The sequence below is a fragment of the Felis catus genome, chromosome B2 (assembly GCF_018350175.1).
Source record: "Felis catus isolate Fca126 chromosome B2, F.catus_Fca126_mat1.0, whole genome shotgun sequence".
Taxonomy (NCBI): domain Eukaryota; kingdom Metazoa; phylum Chordata; class Mammalia; order Carnivora; family Felidae; genus Felis; species Felis catus.
The window spans coordinates 71038101-71056563 of NC_058372.1; the positions used below are offsets into that span (position 1 = coordinate 71038101).

General features: G+C 36.9%; 1 long non-coding RNA gene across 3 annotated transcripts in view; it reads left to right on the forward strand.

Annotated features, from left to right (window-relative positions):
• Positions 1-992: 992 nt before the first annotated feature.
• Positions 993-18463, forward strand: part of LOC109499753 — a 224202-nt gene continuing 206731 nt past the window's right edge. Inside the window, exon 1 of one of the 3 annotated variants that reach the window (XR_006597946.1) lies at positions 993-3227. This is a non-coding gene — a long non-coding RNA (uncharacterized LOC109499753). The remainder of the gene's footprint in view (positions 3228-18463) is intronic. The other 2 variants (XR_006597945.1, XR_006597944.1) reach the window with 2 other exon arrangements.

Genomic DNA, 18463 nt, shown 5'->3' on the forward strand with positions numbered 1-18463 from the left:
TTTCAGTACCCCACCCCTCCAAGTTGAAAAAAACGAGAGTATTAGTAACTCTTCCACTTTATAAATGGAGCTTAGAGTTGTAAAGTGACTTGTTTGAAGTTACACATTTAAAAAATAATAGAAGTAGGACTGGTAATTAGTTCTGATTTTCAGTCTCAGAACATGTTCCCCTATATCCCTGCCTCTTAAAAGATAGGGAAAGGCAGGTAAGAATACATGACATACTTTCCAGGCTACAGCTGTGTGAACACATTGCAAGAGAAATCTTCCAGCAAAGCCAAAGGAAAGCAGCAAAATCTCAACATCTTTATAATGGAGTTTTCACCCTGAAGGAAAACCATATTAAAAAAGGGACACAGAAAGGGCATATTTTCTCTTCATTTCTCTCTTCCATTGGAAGCTTTCTATTGTGTTGCCAATTAACTGACATGACTTACTTGAGGTAGACCCCTTGGAAACCGTACAAAGGTTTGTATATCATAACTAGAAATTGAGGAAGGACCCTGTAACACATTAGTTTCCTGGCAGATCCTTAGGAAAATGTTACAGAGGAACTCAAAGTACATATATTTCTCACTCCTGAGGCTTAGGACGACTTAATTATGGAATCGCCCCTGGTGGTACTCAGCTGTAGCATTAATGGACAATCAATATCTGGCAAAAGGATGTGCCTTATTTAAAGGTATTTAATGGAACCCTGTGGTTGCCATCAACCATACTCCATGCATTCCATTTCCCTTTACCTGGCTGTGACTCTGGACTCTAGTTATGTTCTATCCTGGTGGTCTCACTTCAAAATGTGACATGATTCCTCTGTAGGAGTCTTTTTTTTTTTTAATTTTTTTTTCAACTTTTATTTATTTTTGGGACAGAGAGAGAGAGAGAGCATGAACGGGGGAGGGGCAGAGAGAGAGGGAGACACAGAATCGGAAGCAGGCTCCAGGCTCTGAGCCATCAGCCCAGAGCCTGACGCCGGGCTCGAACTCACAGACCGCGAGATCGTGACGTGGCTGAAGTCGGACGCCTAACTGACTGCGCCACCCAGGCGCCCCTCCTCTGTAGGAGTCTTGACTTGTGGCTCATCTATCACCTGGGTAAGGTCTCTCTTTTTTCAACACCTTCCACCATAATCTTAAGCACTCCCACAAACTCATTTTCAGTTAACATACAACTAAGAAAAACAGAATGTTTGCTTCTCCCCATTCGCAGTTCTAAGCAGAGTACTGTCCATAGGTTCCTCCTATACAAATTCCAGCGCTGTCAAAAAGAAATCCTTTACATGTCCAGGGTAGGTGAAAGGAATGAGTGTTGAATGAAAAGAACATGGGCAAACATCTGCACGGGTGGAAAGGAGAGTAGTCGATTCGGGCAAAGAAATAAAACTCAACCATTGGTTGACTTTTGGGTGATCAGGACTGGTAATATAATCTTACTCCTGTATTCACTATGGTTGTGCAGGTATAGCTACAGAATCACTCCTAGGGCAGGATTACAGGTGGAAGCCAGACCATGTGGCAATTATTTTCTTCAGCACAAAATTGCATTTGAGAAGCTGGCCAATCACTATTGCTAAACCTCCATCTAGATTCTTCTACCTTAATTCAATGCCACAACATTATTCTGATTGGCATTGCGAGGTGGGTTTTTTGTTTTTGTTGTTTTGTTTTTTTTCGTTTGTGTTTGTTTTAAGGAAAAAAATAAAGACAAAAAGTAATCATGTTGTTAGCAAGATGGATTCAATACAACGTGATTTGGGTTGTTTTAACATTACAGCTTAACTAAATTGACCTTGGTTTTTAGACCAGTTGAATAGATACATATTACTCTGATTTAACAAAAGGATGAAAGAATAATTAAAACATGAAATTTATGCATGCACCATCTAACTACCTCTGTGTAGTTAAATGTAATTTGTAGATTTCCAGCAAGGAATTTGTGGAGAATTAAAATGAAAAGAAATAAAGGCTTGGGAAAGTAGCACTGAAATGGATGGAAAATATGAAATTAATTATCTCTAGTCCAAAAAAAAAATCTGTTTCTTATAAAGAATTGGAAATCTGTTGCACTTCAGAATTATTTACATTGTTTCACAAATGTTCTCACTGTCAGTGGAAGAATGATATGTGAACAAGTATCTTTTGTCACATGAGCCATGTATATAGAGCTGGGAAAGGGTCCAGAGGACTGGTCCAGTCCAGTTCTGTATCCAGTAGGATGAAGACCTCAACTGCTTGAAATAAGTGGTTCCTATCTACTTTTGCTAGGTCTTTCTTTTATGTAAAAACAAGCAAACAAAAAATAAAAAAAGGATGACCTGTTTTTCTTCTTGATTTTTAAAATTTCTTTAAAGAAAATATTATCTGAAACATTATATAATCTAGACTCAGTTTTAGGTTTGTTTTTTTCTGTTTTTATGTTGTATCAATACTAAGAAAAGGATCAAGTTACCAGCAACATACTAAAAATTTCCCAGCAGATATGAATTTAGCTCTACATATGTAAAAAAGAATGAACTGATTTGAAGGGGGATTAGTTAGAATTGGCAACACTGAAAAAGGAAAACTGTAGAAGAAAATCTTAGTGGCACTCATTCAGCTCCTATCCAGAGGAAAAGGAGTGTTCGTCACCAGACGAAGTACTGAGATCACAATGGGCATCTCACTTCTATTTTGAGATCAATATTTTAAGATGACTTAGCTCGCATATATTAAACTTGAAATTCAATTGGGCCCTGATAAAATACTTATCAAGAAAACTTCTATTATCATTAGGATTTCCATGAAGCTCTGCCTACAAGGAGAAAATCATCTTGACCCTGGACAGACCAGAAAACATTTAGAATCAAATCTAGAAAACTTATTCTGGGAATGAGCAGCCTCTAAAAATTCTTTTGGTTTGAGATTGTCCTGGTTTGTGCATGACAAGCAGGGGAAAGCAATTGTGCTTCCTAATTTCAGCTGGTGATCCTAAGGATCCACACCTGGGCTGGGGCGTGTGCAAACAGGTATCAGGGAGCCAAACACAGAGCCTGAGCCATTCTTGCTCTTTCAGAGAGTATGCCTCTGAGCTGTGCCTAGAGTGGTTAAGCCTCCAGAGTTAGTGAATTCTATAGGTGACAAGCTATGGTTCTAACAATCTTTGAACCTAGATGTGCTTTTTAAGTCTTACCTGCTCTTCCAGTGATTGAGATTCTCCACCTATAAAGCCCCCAGATGAAATCTGCAAAGGTAAGGATCCAGATTAATTTTTGATGTGTGTTGTGTATCTGCAAGAGACCTAGAGTCTGCACATTTTTGTCCTATGTGAGCCCTTTTTTGTAAATCTTTTATGGTTAGGGGTATTTGTTGGGGGAATATTTGCCATTGATAAAGTTAGATTGAGAATTTCTAAATGGATCTGATTTAATTCTCTGACAACTAGGTGATGATTTACTTTTACACCTATAGTTCCACGAAGATATGTGCTTTCTGTTTGGACATATGGTCACACATTGAAGATTTTTCTAGCTTTTACTTATTTTTATTTATATCCTGGCAGAGTCAATTAACTTCAGGGAATACCATTGGTGGTGTGCTCAATGCACAGCTAGAGAGTGGCTTTGGAGATAGACGTTTTTAATTAGATAAAAATTCTCCAGCACATGCCTATGTAAAAGCAAACCTGATAGAGCAAGGATGCTCGTCCCTGAAACAAATCTAGGACAAGTTTAAATCTATATCCACTCAGAGCCAGCATATTATAGTTATTTTCTGCTTACTGTACTGGGGTTGATGTGGGTGGAGATGTAGTGGGAAAGCCAAGAAAGAAAAAGAAAAGATTACACGCACATAAATCTGAATATGATATGTTCGCAAATCTGCAATATGTAAAACTAGACGCATCATAAATGGCTGATGAATTAACAAAATTCTCAAATGTGTTTTCAGCATCTAATAATTGTGTGATCTTCTTGCAATTTTTAAAAGTTTGTTGATGCAAAGAATAATGATGACAGGTTTCTTGAAATCAAACCACACTTATAATCAAGAATGCACTCTAATGGGGTGCCTGGGTGGCTCAGTTGGTTAAACATTTGACTCTTGACTTTGGTTCAGGTCATGATTTCATGGTTAGTGATTTCCTGCCCCAAGTTGGGCTCTGTGCTGACAGTGTGGAGCCTGCTTGGGATCCTCTCTTTCTCCCTCTCTCTCTGCCCCTCCCCTGACTTGTTCTCTCAAATGAATACACTTTTAAAAAGGAAAAAAAAAAGGAATACACTCTACTTGTTCATATAGTATCCTTTGAAACTCTAGTTACTTGACTCTCGTGAGCGGCCGTGGTGTCCTGCTCCCTTGTGGCTATCAGCAGGAGGCATTCCTTCCCTCACCCAGCTGTCTGGAGTGTTGGGTTGCTGACAGCTCTCAGCAGAGTTTCTCAGCAGGAGGCATTCCTTCCCTCACCCAGCTGTCTGGAGTGTTGGGTTGCTGACAGCTCTCAGCAGAGTTTCTCCTTTGGGGGCTGTCTGCCCTCCATGGCTGGTTCAGAGCGCTCCGTGGGTGAGGCTGAAGCCACTGTTGCAACTGAACTGGGGTTCACCTTCTGTCCCTACCCCACCTGCCACCACTCACTTTCCTAAAGGTGTTCCTGAGAGCACTAGCCCCAAAAATCTTTGGCATGCATATTTGTACCTCAGAGTCTATCCAGGGAACCTGGATCTAAGACAGAAGCAAGCTGCATTTTATTTGCTAATACTTTAGTCAAAATTTTTGTATCTTCAATTTTAAGTGAGATGGGTCTAGCATTTTTAAAAATATTAGGCTTTGAAATTAAAATTAATCTGACTTCATAAAATTGGGATTTTTTTCCCTCCCCTTTTCCATGGCCTGGAAATGTTTAAACATTGGAATCATCTGTTATTTAAAAATTAAACCCATCTGGTCTTTGGGCCTTTATCCATGATAGATTCTTAATCACCAGCCCGACATCTTCTGCAGTGATTGGCAATTTAAGTAATTTATATTTTGTTAGGAAATCATTCACTTCCTCTGTGTTTTCAAATTTGTAGCCATTGACTTGCAAGCAGTAATCTCTTATAATTCTTTTAATCATGCCTGGATCTGTGGTTTGTCTCCTTCTCATTTTTAATCCTGCATGTTTTTCCAAGTGCACTCCCATGTGTGCTAACATGTGCACTCTCTCCTTTAATCAAGGTCACAGTTTATCTGTTTTATTGGTCTTAAATTTTTTTCGACTTTTGGATTATTTATCCTTTATCTGCCTTATTTCAGTTTGTTTTTTCTGGTTTACTTCAGCTTTTACTTTAATTCTTTGTTTCTTATCCATTTCCTAATTTCTGATAAATGAGTACAAGTTTTCTTTGTCTTCCTGCTTTTCTCTTTAATAATAAAGATACTTAACGAATTCAGGGTCTAGATTTTGCTGTTCACTAATTGCTTTCTCAACAGTTTGTAATTTCACTTTTTATTTTTGATTCATGGATTAACTTTCTGAAAACCAAAACTTCTATAATTTTATTGGGGTGTGGTCAAGGAAGATAACTTGAAAGTCTTTTTCTGTATATATTTTTTGAAACTTTAATTTGTGAAGCTTTTCTCTTTGGCCAAATAACATGATTGATTTTTTAAAAAAATATTTATGAACCTATGGGAGAAAAGATATATTCTCTAAAAAGGATTTCAAGTTCTACATATATCCTATAAAATTACTGACTTGTCTTCTAGGTGTATCCAATTTTGGAAGACCTCTATTAAAGTCTATCTAGTTGTAGTTTTATCAATTCTCTTTACATTTCCAAGAATTTTTGCTTAATATTTTTTAGCTGCCGTATTGTGAGGCTGACTGAAGTTTTGGTATGGCTATTACGAGGTGTTATATCATTAAATAATCATTTTTGTTAGAAAATAATTTTATAGAAAGTAGCCTAATGATCTTGATGGGTGTTTAACTTCAATGTCATCAGAATTATCTGCAGGCCAGAGTTTTTAGGAGTCCAGGGTGGGGCCCTAAAATCTAATTACTAACAAGTTTTCAGGTGATGTTAAAGTTCCCAAGGATCACACCAAATTAAATACTATTTGATTTTGCTTATTTCCTTGAACTAACAAAGTTTTAAAACAAATGTTCTCCATTTTAATTTGATAAACACCAAAACTCACCTCCTGAAGTTGGGGTGGTTCAGAAGTTTCTCCTCTAGCTAGTCTTGTTCCTTCATTCTCCAATTTATTAAAATTATTAATCTCAAAAATGCAAATTTTACCATATAGCAAATCAACCTTATCAGATCTAAATATCACTCTTAACTTTTCATTTGCATTAGTTTGATATTTTTGTGTATCCCTTTATCTTTAACCTTTCTTTACCGCTTTAAGTTGGGTTTTGTATTAACCAATATGGCAATCTCTGACTTTAATGGAAGACATTGGTCCACTGATATTTAATGTAATAATAGATCTATTTCATTTTATCCTTTTTGTCCACTTTTAAAAAAATATTGTCTTTTTCCTTATTTTTGCTGGTTTAATCACTTCCTCCTCATGCTATTTCTTCCCTTGTTAGTGTACATATTTCTACTTTACCGTTAGTTCTGGTGCATTAATTCTTACAATAACAATTTGGTTTTTTTTTCTGTACTATCATATTTCATGTAGATAAGTTGCTTTTTATGCTTGCCAATTATTATCATTTTGGGAGTGGGGGGCCAGGAATTCACCTGAGTATACCCAGGTACATGTCCTTTTCTCACCAGTGCCTAATGGTCAGCAATTTCCTTCAGTCTGCAGATTCTAATCTTTCTTTGGCTCAAGAAATTTTTTGTCACCAATCCAATAATCTATATATCAGGAATTCCTATGAGATGTTATATCTACAAAATCTATCTTCAGATTGTCTTACCTGCCCTTTCATGATTTCACATGCCTGTGTGTGGAACTATTTCTTCTGTAGTCTTCTAGGTCATTCTTTTTGGACCCTATAATCATCTTCTATTCATGTGCTGAATTTTTTCATAGGTAAATTAGGACTTGTTTTAGCTCCAGATAATGTGGGTGCAGGTGTATGTGGTGTGCTTCATTTGAATCTTCCTGAACACCTTTTCTTCTATCTTTCTCTTAGAGCAGTTTTTTTCTACCAGGAAAGTTGCATTTGTCCTGACTGATCATTCTTTCTCTGGCTTCTGGGCCCTTTAGCTGGGTTTTTAGATCATTACCTTGTTCTGGGCTGGTTACCCAACTTGTGGCAGTACAGCAAGTAATGGACGGTGGCAGTCCCACATTGGCTGATAGTGCAAGGGTTGTCAGGTTGCCAGTCTCTAGGATGGCTACCAAAAGAAGACACCAGGATCCCAATCTCTCCTCTTACCTTCAGCCTCCAGAATGGGAGGACCAGCACAGTCACTCAGCACTTGCTTGGCTTATTTAGTGGGGAATTCTGACCCCTTAATGTAGGTCATATAGTGATATTTTTTCCATGGTAAGAAGATCCCTGGGGGACAAGTTTTTTCCAAAACTTCTTTCTAATCCTTGTCCTGGGCAGTCTGATGCAGATGTCCAGCTCTTGCCCAGCCCTAAAGGAAAGCCTCACTCTGGGTCTTTCCCTGGATGTCCTCAGAGCCCAAAGCCATGTTAACACCCAGCTCTGCAATGGTCAGGATAGCAGGTCAAAATAGGTCTGTAGCCTGGAGTTGAGAATAGACAGGTGGGTAATGGAATCATTTCCTAGAATCTCTTCTTAGTATAAAAGATGTTAATTTTAGTAGGGTAAAACAGGGAGATGTTTTTCTTATTTACCTGGTAGCTTAGTGACTTTTCTCATTTTTTGTATGAACCCCTCTGATACATGCTAATGTTTTGTTCTCTTGAACTATCAGTAGCCTCAGAGAAAACTGGTCTGATAGCTCACTATTTCCAATTGTAATGGTTTAATTTACATAAAAGGAAACACATCCGAATCATAGGAGTCCCAGAAGATGAAGAGAGAAAGGGACAGAAGGTTTATGTGAGCAAATTCTAGCAGAAAACTTTCCTAATCTGGGAAAGAACACAGACCTCAAAATCCAAGAAACACAGAGAACTCCCATTAGATTCAACAAAAACCAGGTATCACCAAGGCATACCCTAATAAAATTCACAAAATACACAGACAAGGAAAGAATTGTGAAAGCAGCAATGGGGGAAAAGTCCTTGACCTATAAGGAAAGACAGATCAGGTTCACAGCAGACCTATCCATAAAAACTTGGCAGGTCAGAAAGGAGTGGTCAGATATGGTCAACCTGCTGAATCAGAAAAATATATAGTCAAGAATTCTATATCCAGCAAGGTTGTGTCTCAAAATAAAATGAGAGATAATTTCCCAGACAAACAAAAACTAAAGGAGTTCACGACCAGTATACCAGCCCTGCAAGAAGTCTTAAGGGGGACCCTTTGAGTGGAGAAAAGACAAAACAGCAAAAAAGACCAAAAGCAATGAAGACTAGAAAGGACCAGAGAACATCACCAGAAACACCAACTCAACAGGCAACACAATGGTGCTAAATTCAGTACTCACTCTAAATGTCAGTGGGCTAATCCTCCAATCAAAAGACATAGGGCATCAGAATGGATAAGAAAACAAGACTCATCTATTTGCTGCTTACAGGAGACTCATTTTAGACCCAAAGACACTTGTAGATTCAAAGTAAGGGGATGGAGAAACATCTATCATCTATCAAAAGAAAGCTATAGTAGCCATGCAAACTAGGTTTTAAAATAAAGTCTGTAATAAGAGATGAAGAAGGGTATGATATCATAATTAAGCGGTCTATCCACCAAGATCTAACCATTGTAAATATTTATGCCCTCAATGTGAAACACCCAAATCTAAATAAATTTATCATAAGCATAAAGAAACTCATTGATAATAATACCATACTAATAAGGGACTTCAATATCCCACTTACAACAATAGACAGATCATCTAAGTAGAAAATCAAGAAAACAATGGCTTTGAATGACACACTGGACCAGATGGACTTAACAGATTCAGAATATTTCATCCTAAAACAACAGAATACACATTCTTCTTGAGTGTACATGCAACATTCTCCAGAATAGATAACATATTGGGTCACATATCAGCCCTCAATAAGTACAAAGATAAGATCATACCTTGCATATTTTCAGACCACAATGCCATGAAACTTGAAATCAACCAAGAGGAAAAATTTGGAAAGATCATGTACTTCGAGATTAACAGAGCATCCTACTAAAGAATGAATGGGTTAACCAAGAAATTAAAGAGGAAATAAAAAAGTACATGGAAGCCAATGAAAATGAAAACACAACAGCTCAAGACCTCTGGGATGCAGCAAAGGCAGTCATAAGAGGGAAGTATATCGCATTCTAGGCCTTCCTAAAGAAGGAGGAAAGGTCTCAAATACACAACCTAATCTTATACCTACCAAAATAACACCAACATTCTTCACAGAGCTAGAACAGACAATCCTAAAATTTGTATGAAACCAGAAAAGACCCCAAATAGCCAAAGCAATCCTGAAAAAGAAAACCAAAGCCAGAGGCATCACAATTCTGGACTCCAAGCTGTGTTACAAAGCTGTAATCATCAAGACAGTATGGTACTAGCACAAGAACAGACACATAGATCAATGAGACAGAATAGAGAACGCAGATATGGACCCACAAATGTACGGCTAAAGCAGGAAAGAATAGCCAATGGAACAAAGACAGTCTCTTCAGCCAATGGTGTTGGGAAAACTGGACAGCAACATGCACAAGAATGAACTTGGACCGCTTTCCTATACCATAACACAAAGATAAACATAAAATGGATGAAAGACCTAAAGATTAAGACAGGAAGCCCTCAAAATCCTAGAGGAGAAAGCAGGCAACAACCTCTTTGACCTTGGCTGCAGCAACTTCTTACTCAACACGTCTCCAGAGGCAAGGGAAACAAGAGCAAAAATGAACTATTGGGACCTCCTCAAGATAAAAAGTTTGTGCACGGAGAAGGAAACGATCAGTAAAACTAAGAGGCAAATTGCTTTGGATTCTGTGTCTCCCTCTCTGCCCCTCTTTGTGCTCACACTCTCTCTCTTTCTCAAAAAAAAAAATATAAAAAAAAACTAAGAGGCAACATACAGAATGGGAGAAGATATTTGCAAATGACACATCCAGTAAAGGGTTTGTATTCAAAATCTATGAAGAACTTATCAAACTCAACACCCCAAAAAACAAATAATCCAGTGAAGAAATGGGCAGAAGACCTGAATAGACACTTTTCTGAAGAAGACCTCCCGATGGCTAACAGACACACAAAAAGATGCTCAACATCACTCATTATCAGGGAAATACAAATCAAAACCACAGTGAGATACCACCTTTGGGCCCTAGAATTAAGAACTGGTTCATTCAATTATTTAGAAAACATTCACTGAAAACAGCTTATGTCAAGCACTATGATAGACATACACTGGTGAGCAAGAGAGATTCACAATTTCATGCAGTTCTCACACCTGTGAGAGTTGCTAAAATTAACAACTCAGGCAACAAGAGATATTGGTGAGGTTGTGGAGAAGGAGGATCTCTTTTTGCACTGCTGGTGGTAATGCAAACTGGTGCAGCCACTCTGGAAGACCGTATGGAGATTGCTCAAAAAATTAAAAATAGAGCTATCCTATGACCTAGCGATTGCACTACTCGGTTTTTATCCAAAGGATATGGGAATGCTGATTGGGGTGCATGTGCCAGTTTGAATGTTTATAGCAGCACTGTTGGCAATAGCCAAAGTATGGAAAGAGCCCAATATCCATTGACTGATGAATGGATAAAGAAGATGACGTATATAGATACAATGGAATATTATCCAGTGATCAAAAAGAATGAAATCTTGCCATTTGCAATGTTGATAGAACTAGAGGATATTATGCTAAGTGAAATAAGTCAGAAAAAGATAAATATCATGACTTCATTCACATGTGGAATTTAAGATACAAAACAGATTAACATAAGTGAAGGGAAGCATAAATATAAAAACAGGGAGACAAACCATAAGGGACTCAAATACGGAGAACAAACTGAGGGTTTCTGGCAGGCTGCTTGGTGGGGGGGTTGGGCTAAAGGGGGTGAGGGACATTAAGGAGGGCACTTATTGGGATGGACACTGGGTGTTATATGTAAGTGATGAATCACTAAATTCTATTCCTGAAATTATTATTATCCTATAAGTTAACTAACTTGGATTTAAATTTTTAAAAATAAAAAAAAAATAATTAAAAATAAATAAATAAAAATAATTAGTTTTGGTAATTGGTCTATATTACTTAATTGATTTATACCAAATAACTTTAAATCACTGATCATTATGTTTAATTACCTAGGGTGATAATTTGCACATAGTTCATCTTGGAAGTTTCTGCAAGAAGTTGCCTAAAAACAGACATGACATACATCATATATATATGGCTGTTTCTGTAGATAAAGATATCTGGTAACCTCAATATATATATATATATATATAAATATATATTATATATATTAATATATATTAAAATATATAAAAATAAAAATATATAATATATTAAAATATATATTAATATATATTAAATATATATATTTATATATATATTTAATATATATACATGTGTATATATGTGTGTGTATATATATATACACGTGTATACACATATTTTATATATATACACGTGTATATGTGTGTATGTATAAAATACATAAAATATATTCTATAAAATATAGAATATAAATATAAATGGATTGCCGGATTTAGCCCAAAACAACCACCAAGATATTCAGTTAAATTTGGATTTCAGCTAGACAATAAATTAAAATTTCAGTGTAAGTATGTCCCATGCAATATTGAGACATACTTATATTAAAATTTTATTCACAATTTAGCTGAAACTCAAGTTAGAGTAGAAGTTCTATATTTTATCTGGCAACCCTAAAATACATATAAATATGCAGATAGTCCATGACTTACAGTGGTTCAACTTACAATTTTTTGGTTTTACAATGATGTGAAAGTAATACACATTCATTAGAAACCATATTTTGAATTTTGATCTTTACCTGGGCCCTGGGCTAGGAATATGCAGTCTATAATCTCTCCTAATGCTGGGCAGGGGCAGTGAGCCACAGCTTCTAGTCAGCCCTGTGATCAGGAGGGTAAACAACTGATAGAACCATTCTGTTTTTTCCTTTCAGTATAGTATTCAATAAACTACATGAGATATTCAACCTTTTATTATAAAATAGGCTTTGTGGGGCGCCTGGGTGGCGCAGTCGGTTAAGCGTCTGACTTCAGCCAGGTCACGATCTCGCGGTCCTTGAGTTCGAGCCCCGCGTCGGGCTCTGGGCTGATGGCTCAGAGCCTGGAGCCTGTTTCCGATTCTGTGTCTCCCTCTCTCTCTGCCCCTCCCCCGTTCATGTTGTCTCTCTCTCTGTCCCAAAAATAAATAAAAAAGTTGAAAAAAAATTAAAAAAAAAATTATAAAAAAAAAATAAAATAAAATAGGCTTTGTGTTACATGACTTAGCCCAACTCTAGGCCATCTAGCCCAACATCTAGGCTAAATGATGATGTTGAGTAGTTTAGGTGTATTAAGTAAAGTTTCAATTTTATTGGGACATAAGCCAGCCATAGGGGTGTGTGTGTGTGTGTGTGTGTGTGTGTGTGTGTGTGTGTGTGTGTATCTGTATCTAAATATCTATAGCTATATCTAGAGGGAGGGAGAGAGAGAGAGAAAGTGAGAGAGAGAGAGAGAAGGAGGGAGGGAGAGAGAGAGAGAGAGAAGGATGAAGATTGGTGGTTGGCTATTTTTATTTTGACCCTGTCAAGGCTAAAATCACTGCGGCTAGGCTTTCTGGAAGAGATTCTAAACTATGCCAGAAGTTAACTGAATGAAATTGTGAATCTCTCTTGCTCACTGATGTATCTCTATCATCTATCATAGTGCTTGACATAAGCTGTTTTCAGTGAATGTTTTCTAAATAATTGAACCAGTTCTTAATTCTAGAGCCCAGATGGTGACTTAAATGTAAGCAATAATATGCATTTTTCTACTAAAATGTGAAAATTTAAACTTAACTGAATAAGTACCTATCTATCACTTTTATCTGTTTTGTTTATTGGTATTTCATCATAAGGAGAATTTGCTAGGAGTTTCAAAACTGTTCTATTGAGCTAGAACTTGCTTGTTCATTTGTCTTTTGGTGTGGACCATTATTTCTAAGGAAATGGAGATTGGATATGTCCAGGTTAGCCTTCTCATTTTGCATAGGGAATATGTACTGTCTGCATTCCAGGTTCTTGAACTTAACTCTCAGATGTTTAATGCTTATCACCAGTATTGTTGTAAGAACTAATATTGAGGAATTTGCCTAGGTTAAGCAATCCACTCACTCTTCTAGGTATTAGAAGTTTTCTTCAGAACAAGATCATTACCCTTGGATCTCTCTCTCTTTTAAACTCTTGAAATATAACTTTCCTGAATTATACTTTGGTATTGTGTTACAGGCCAGCATCAAGGGAAAAAGTGGAGAAAATTCAGGAGTATTTTAGATTATTTTCTATTAAAAATTTATTTTGTTTCATTGTACACACAAAAGTCCTAGCAATTCATTTATTGATCATTTATTTTAACCTAAACTATCATAGAGGCAATCCAATTCTGTGAGTTTTGACACATAGTGTGATACTGTCATATATAGAACATTCCCACCATTCAGAAAACCTTCTTCCCATGAAATTTAAGAAACAAAACAAATGAACAGAGGGGTAAACTAAGAAAGAGACTCTTAACTATAGAAAACAAACTAATGGTTACCAGAGGGGAGGTGGGTGGAGGCATGGGTTAAATAGGTGATGGGGATTAAGGAGTGCGCTTGTGATGAGCACAGGGTAATGTACAGAAGTGTTAAATTACTGTATTGTATACAAAAAGTACAAAACAACAACAGCAAACCTTCCTGCTGTCCCTTTGTAATAAACTCCTCCTTGTAACTTTGCTCCAGGCAACCACTGACCTGATCTGTCACTATGAATTAGTTTGCATTTTCTAGAGTTTTATACAAATGGATTTATAATATGTGTTCTTCTTGTTTGATTTCTTTTACTCAGCATAATTACTTTGAAATTGATCAAAGTCTTTGCATCTATCAATAGCACTTTTTTAAATTGCTGAATAGTCTTCCATTTTATGGATCTACTACAATTTGTTTAGCCACTCATCTGTCCATGGATGTTTGAGTTGTTTGTGGTTTGTGGTTATTATAAATATTCTATGCACACTTATGTACAAGTTTTTGTATGAACATATGCTTTTATTTCTTTTGGAAAAATCCTCATGAGTGGAATGGCTGGATTATGTGGAAGGTGTATGCTTAACTTTTTAAGAAATTGCCCAACCATTTCCAAAATGGTTGTACCACCTTATCTTACCTTCTTAGCAGCAGTTGCCCCACATCCTTGCTAACACTTGGCATGGTCAGCCTTTTAAATTCTAACCATTTTTATCAATTTGTAATGATATCACATTGTGGTTTTAATTTGCATTTCCCTAATGACCAATGGTGTTGAGCATTTTTTCACGTGCTTGTATACTGTCTTATTTACATTTTGGTGATGTGTCTGTTTAAATCTTTTGCATACTCATTCCCATTTTAAATTAGGTTGTTTTTTATTAACAAATTGAGGATTCACTTATATTCCAGATACAAGTGCTTTACCAGATAAATAGGTGCAAATATTTTCTGTTGGCTTGTCTCTTCATTCTTTTAATCATGTCTTTTAAAGAAGAGTAGTTTTAAAGTTTGACCAAGTCTATTTATCAATGTGTTCTTTGAATTATGGTTTTGATCATTTAGGTCTATGATCTAATTTGAGTTGATCTTTGTATATGTGAGCTATTGATAAAGTTTATTTTCTTTCATATGCATGTTCAATGGTTTTAGCATCACCTGTTGAAAAGGCTATTTTTTTGTCCACTCAATTGCCTTGACACCTTGGTTGAAATCAGTTGCCCATGTATGTGTGGGTCTATTTCTGGATTCTGGATTCAGTTCCAGTGACTATTTGTCTATTTTTGACCCCACAGTGCCTTGATTACTGGAGCTTGATGATAAAACTTGAAATCAGGTAGTGGTTGTCCTCCCCCTTTGTTCTATTTCAGGTTGTTCTGGCTATTATTGGCCCTTTGCATTTCCATCTGAATTTTAGAATCAGCTTGTCAATATCTCCAAAAAGCCTGCTGAGATTTTGATTAGGACTGCATTGATTCTACAGATAAATTCTCAAAATGAGTATTGTTGATAACTGTTGCAATTTTGCTTGCCTAATGGGATGCCCAATGATTCTGTTAAAATGTGAGGAGCGTTGCTATCACTGATTGCTACTTGTTAAATGCTTCCATACACCTGATGCTAAGAAATGTAAACATAAACAGTCTTGTCTTTTTCTAGTCAAAATAGTACACCATTGAATATATATTTGCACACCCATCACCTAAGATGAGCATTCTACCTCCACACAGGAGGTAATCAGAAATTTGTATTTTGAATTAATCCAAAGGAAGACTGACACTTGTTGAAACATAGGGAAATAGTAATTCTCAAGTGAGAACAATGCAGGAAAACTCATGAAATTGGGAGAGAGAAATACTGAAAAAGAATGGCAAGAAATGTGCAGTTAAATGTGGATGTAAGATCTAACTTAAGGAGGACTTTTCAATTGGCTCAGGACTTTAACAATGATCTAAAAATGGAAAGACGGGGAGAGTCGGGTTGTAAGAAACAGAGGTGTTTTCACCTCTGAAGGGAGAAGTGTGGTTTGATGTAGTACCTTCTGTACGTTTTAAAGGATGTACTCAAGGTATATAGTTGTCTCACAGTAATGGTTTCCTCTACCATAAACCTATTTGAGCTGGATACATGGCCCCTAGCTAGTGACTATGTTCCCTAGACTCCCTTCCATCTAGGTGTGGCTGCATGGTTTAAGTTCTTGTTAATGAGCTTTGAGTAAAAATAATGTGTGCTTACAACCTGTGCTACAGTTACAAACGTGGTGGCAAGCCGTCTTATACTAAGGGTGATGAGAACATCACTCTAGGACAGCGAAACAAGTAAAAAGCCTAGCACCTGATCACTTGGACCCACAATGCCACCTGTAGACTTACTCCTGGACTATATGTGAAGAGAAATACATTTCTACTGTGTTTGAGTCACTATTAATTGGGTTTCTGTTACAGCTGCTGCCAAACTGATCTAGGGAAAGATAACTGCTCATTGGGAGATTGGTAAAATGGTTCTGTTTAAAGTTCTACATTTTTAAAGCTTGAAATAGTTGCATTATGAGCCAATATTATGCCATAGAAACACAAACATTTTATAAATATCATTAGGTTACCACATTAGGCATACCACTGAGAATCCAATGATTAATACTTTCTCATTTTGTAGAGAGGGGGAATAGGTCTAAAAATTATGGTAAAACTGATAAAACAGGTTTTTAAATTTTGTTTTTGATCACAAGATCTGGCTTTGAACAGTGGTCCTACCACTTAGTAATTGTTTATCATCAAGTATGTTGCTTTATTTTGCCTAACTTGACTTCCTAATCTGTAAAATATCTACCTCTTGACCCCAATTGTGAGGTTCAAATTAGGTCATAGCTAAAGTTCTAAGTCCTCGGTATGACTTTAATGATAACCTTCTCCCCTCCCACTCTAGACAAGATACAGGAACCATCCACTCTATAGTAAAGTGTAATTTGTCACTTGAGCAAGCTTGCTATGCAATAGGCCAGCCATGGAAGCTGCCATTTAGTGGATGTACACAGCCAGTCCTACCAGTAGATAGGATGTGAGCTAGCTTATCTACAAATACAAAGACTATCTTTGTGCCAGCTTTGGGATGTGAGTATATGTCTTTTAATTCTGTTTTCTGCTTTACTGTCGGCTTTAGTGGTCTCCCGCTCAAGTGGTGGAGGTTAGGCAGGGAATACAAATGAGGCTGGCTTCGTGAAGTCCATATGCATAGACTGAGCAATGGAAGAGGCTGCTGTGACTCAGCTCCCGCTGATTTGGAATGAGGCTCCCTGTTGCTAGTTCTTATACATTTTCAAGGGAATTGCAAGTCTGAATTTTTATGTGGAATCTTCTGTTTTCTAAATGTTGGTTCAGCTTTTTAAAAAACCATGTTCGGGTTGAATAAAACCATGTCTGTGGCTGCCAGCCTGCCGCTGTGGCTCTCTCTATGCTGCCCACTTTGACAGACTCCCTCTTTGCTGCCACAGCTGCCTCTTGAGAAAATCCACTGACTATAGACACGCTTAACATCAACGTAGTCACTTATTCATGCAGATCTGTGTGCTTAGAACTGGTGCTGGCTCCAAATAAGATTCTAAGGTTTTAATTTAAAAGTTAAATTACAATAAACTGAACTCAAGGAAGATATTTCATTGCTACACTAGTCTAAGGGGTACCTAGAATGAATTCTGTGGGGAAGATGATGCAATAAATATTTGTATGGTTTTTTTTTTTGGTGTGCGAAGCCAAAAACTCAAATGCTGAATACATTTTTAAAAAATCAAAATCAGCAATTCAATTATTTTTCTTTATTAGAACAGCCAGGAGTGAGCTTGTTAAAATAGACCTGCTTTGTTGTAGCCTGCTTGGCTGGCAATGTCTAAATGAATTAAGTGAGTCAGCGTCAAAGAAATCTCACAGGCAGCTTTAATCTCCTGTCAGAAAGAAGAACTAACTAAGTCAAATATCAGTATTTTTTTTTCTTGTCTCATCTTAGGAGTTTGTATTCTTAGCTATATATTTGTGGACTTATATTTTAATCTTAAAATTATACTCCTAATATATTCTTAAGATTGGGAATTTGGGTGCCCAGTCTTCTTAGTGATTTGCTAGTTCTTAAAAGTCACCCACATAAAAACTATCATCTCTCTTCTGCAGCTCATAAGAGGCAATTTCTTTATTACTCAATTCAATACCAGAATGCAGCCAAGTTTGTTTTCTGTTTGTGTAAGACCAGAAAGTTCCCAAATTTCCACTGAGATTTTTCATTTCTGGTAGACATAATAGAAAATATACATAATATGTTACAATGTGAATCTCTGAGGTCATATGTGAGGGGGATGTGGTTTTCTAGTGTATTGTGTAAAATTCTCTAAAATATCCTACGTCTGAGAAACTTATGTCAAAGAGCAATCTAGAAATCATGTCAGCCTCTTCTTTGGGGAGGTCTTTGAGCTCTGGGGAATTTGTGTTAATACTGTTCTAGTCAGTTCCTCTTTTAAGAACTAACCGGTAGATTAAGTTCCACTAGGCAGGAAGCGGAGCTTTTTCTGTTAAGAAAAAGACCCTCTTCTGCCAGTATGAGTCTCTGCTAAAGGTTAAAAGGGAGGTGGGGGGGGGGGGCGCAGCCTGCAGGTATCTGGTGTTCAATAG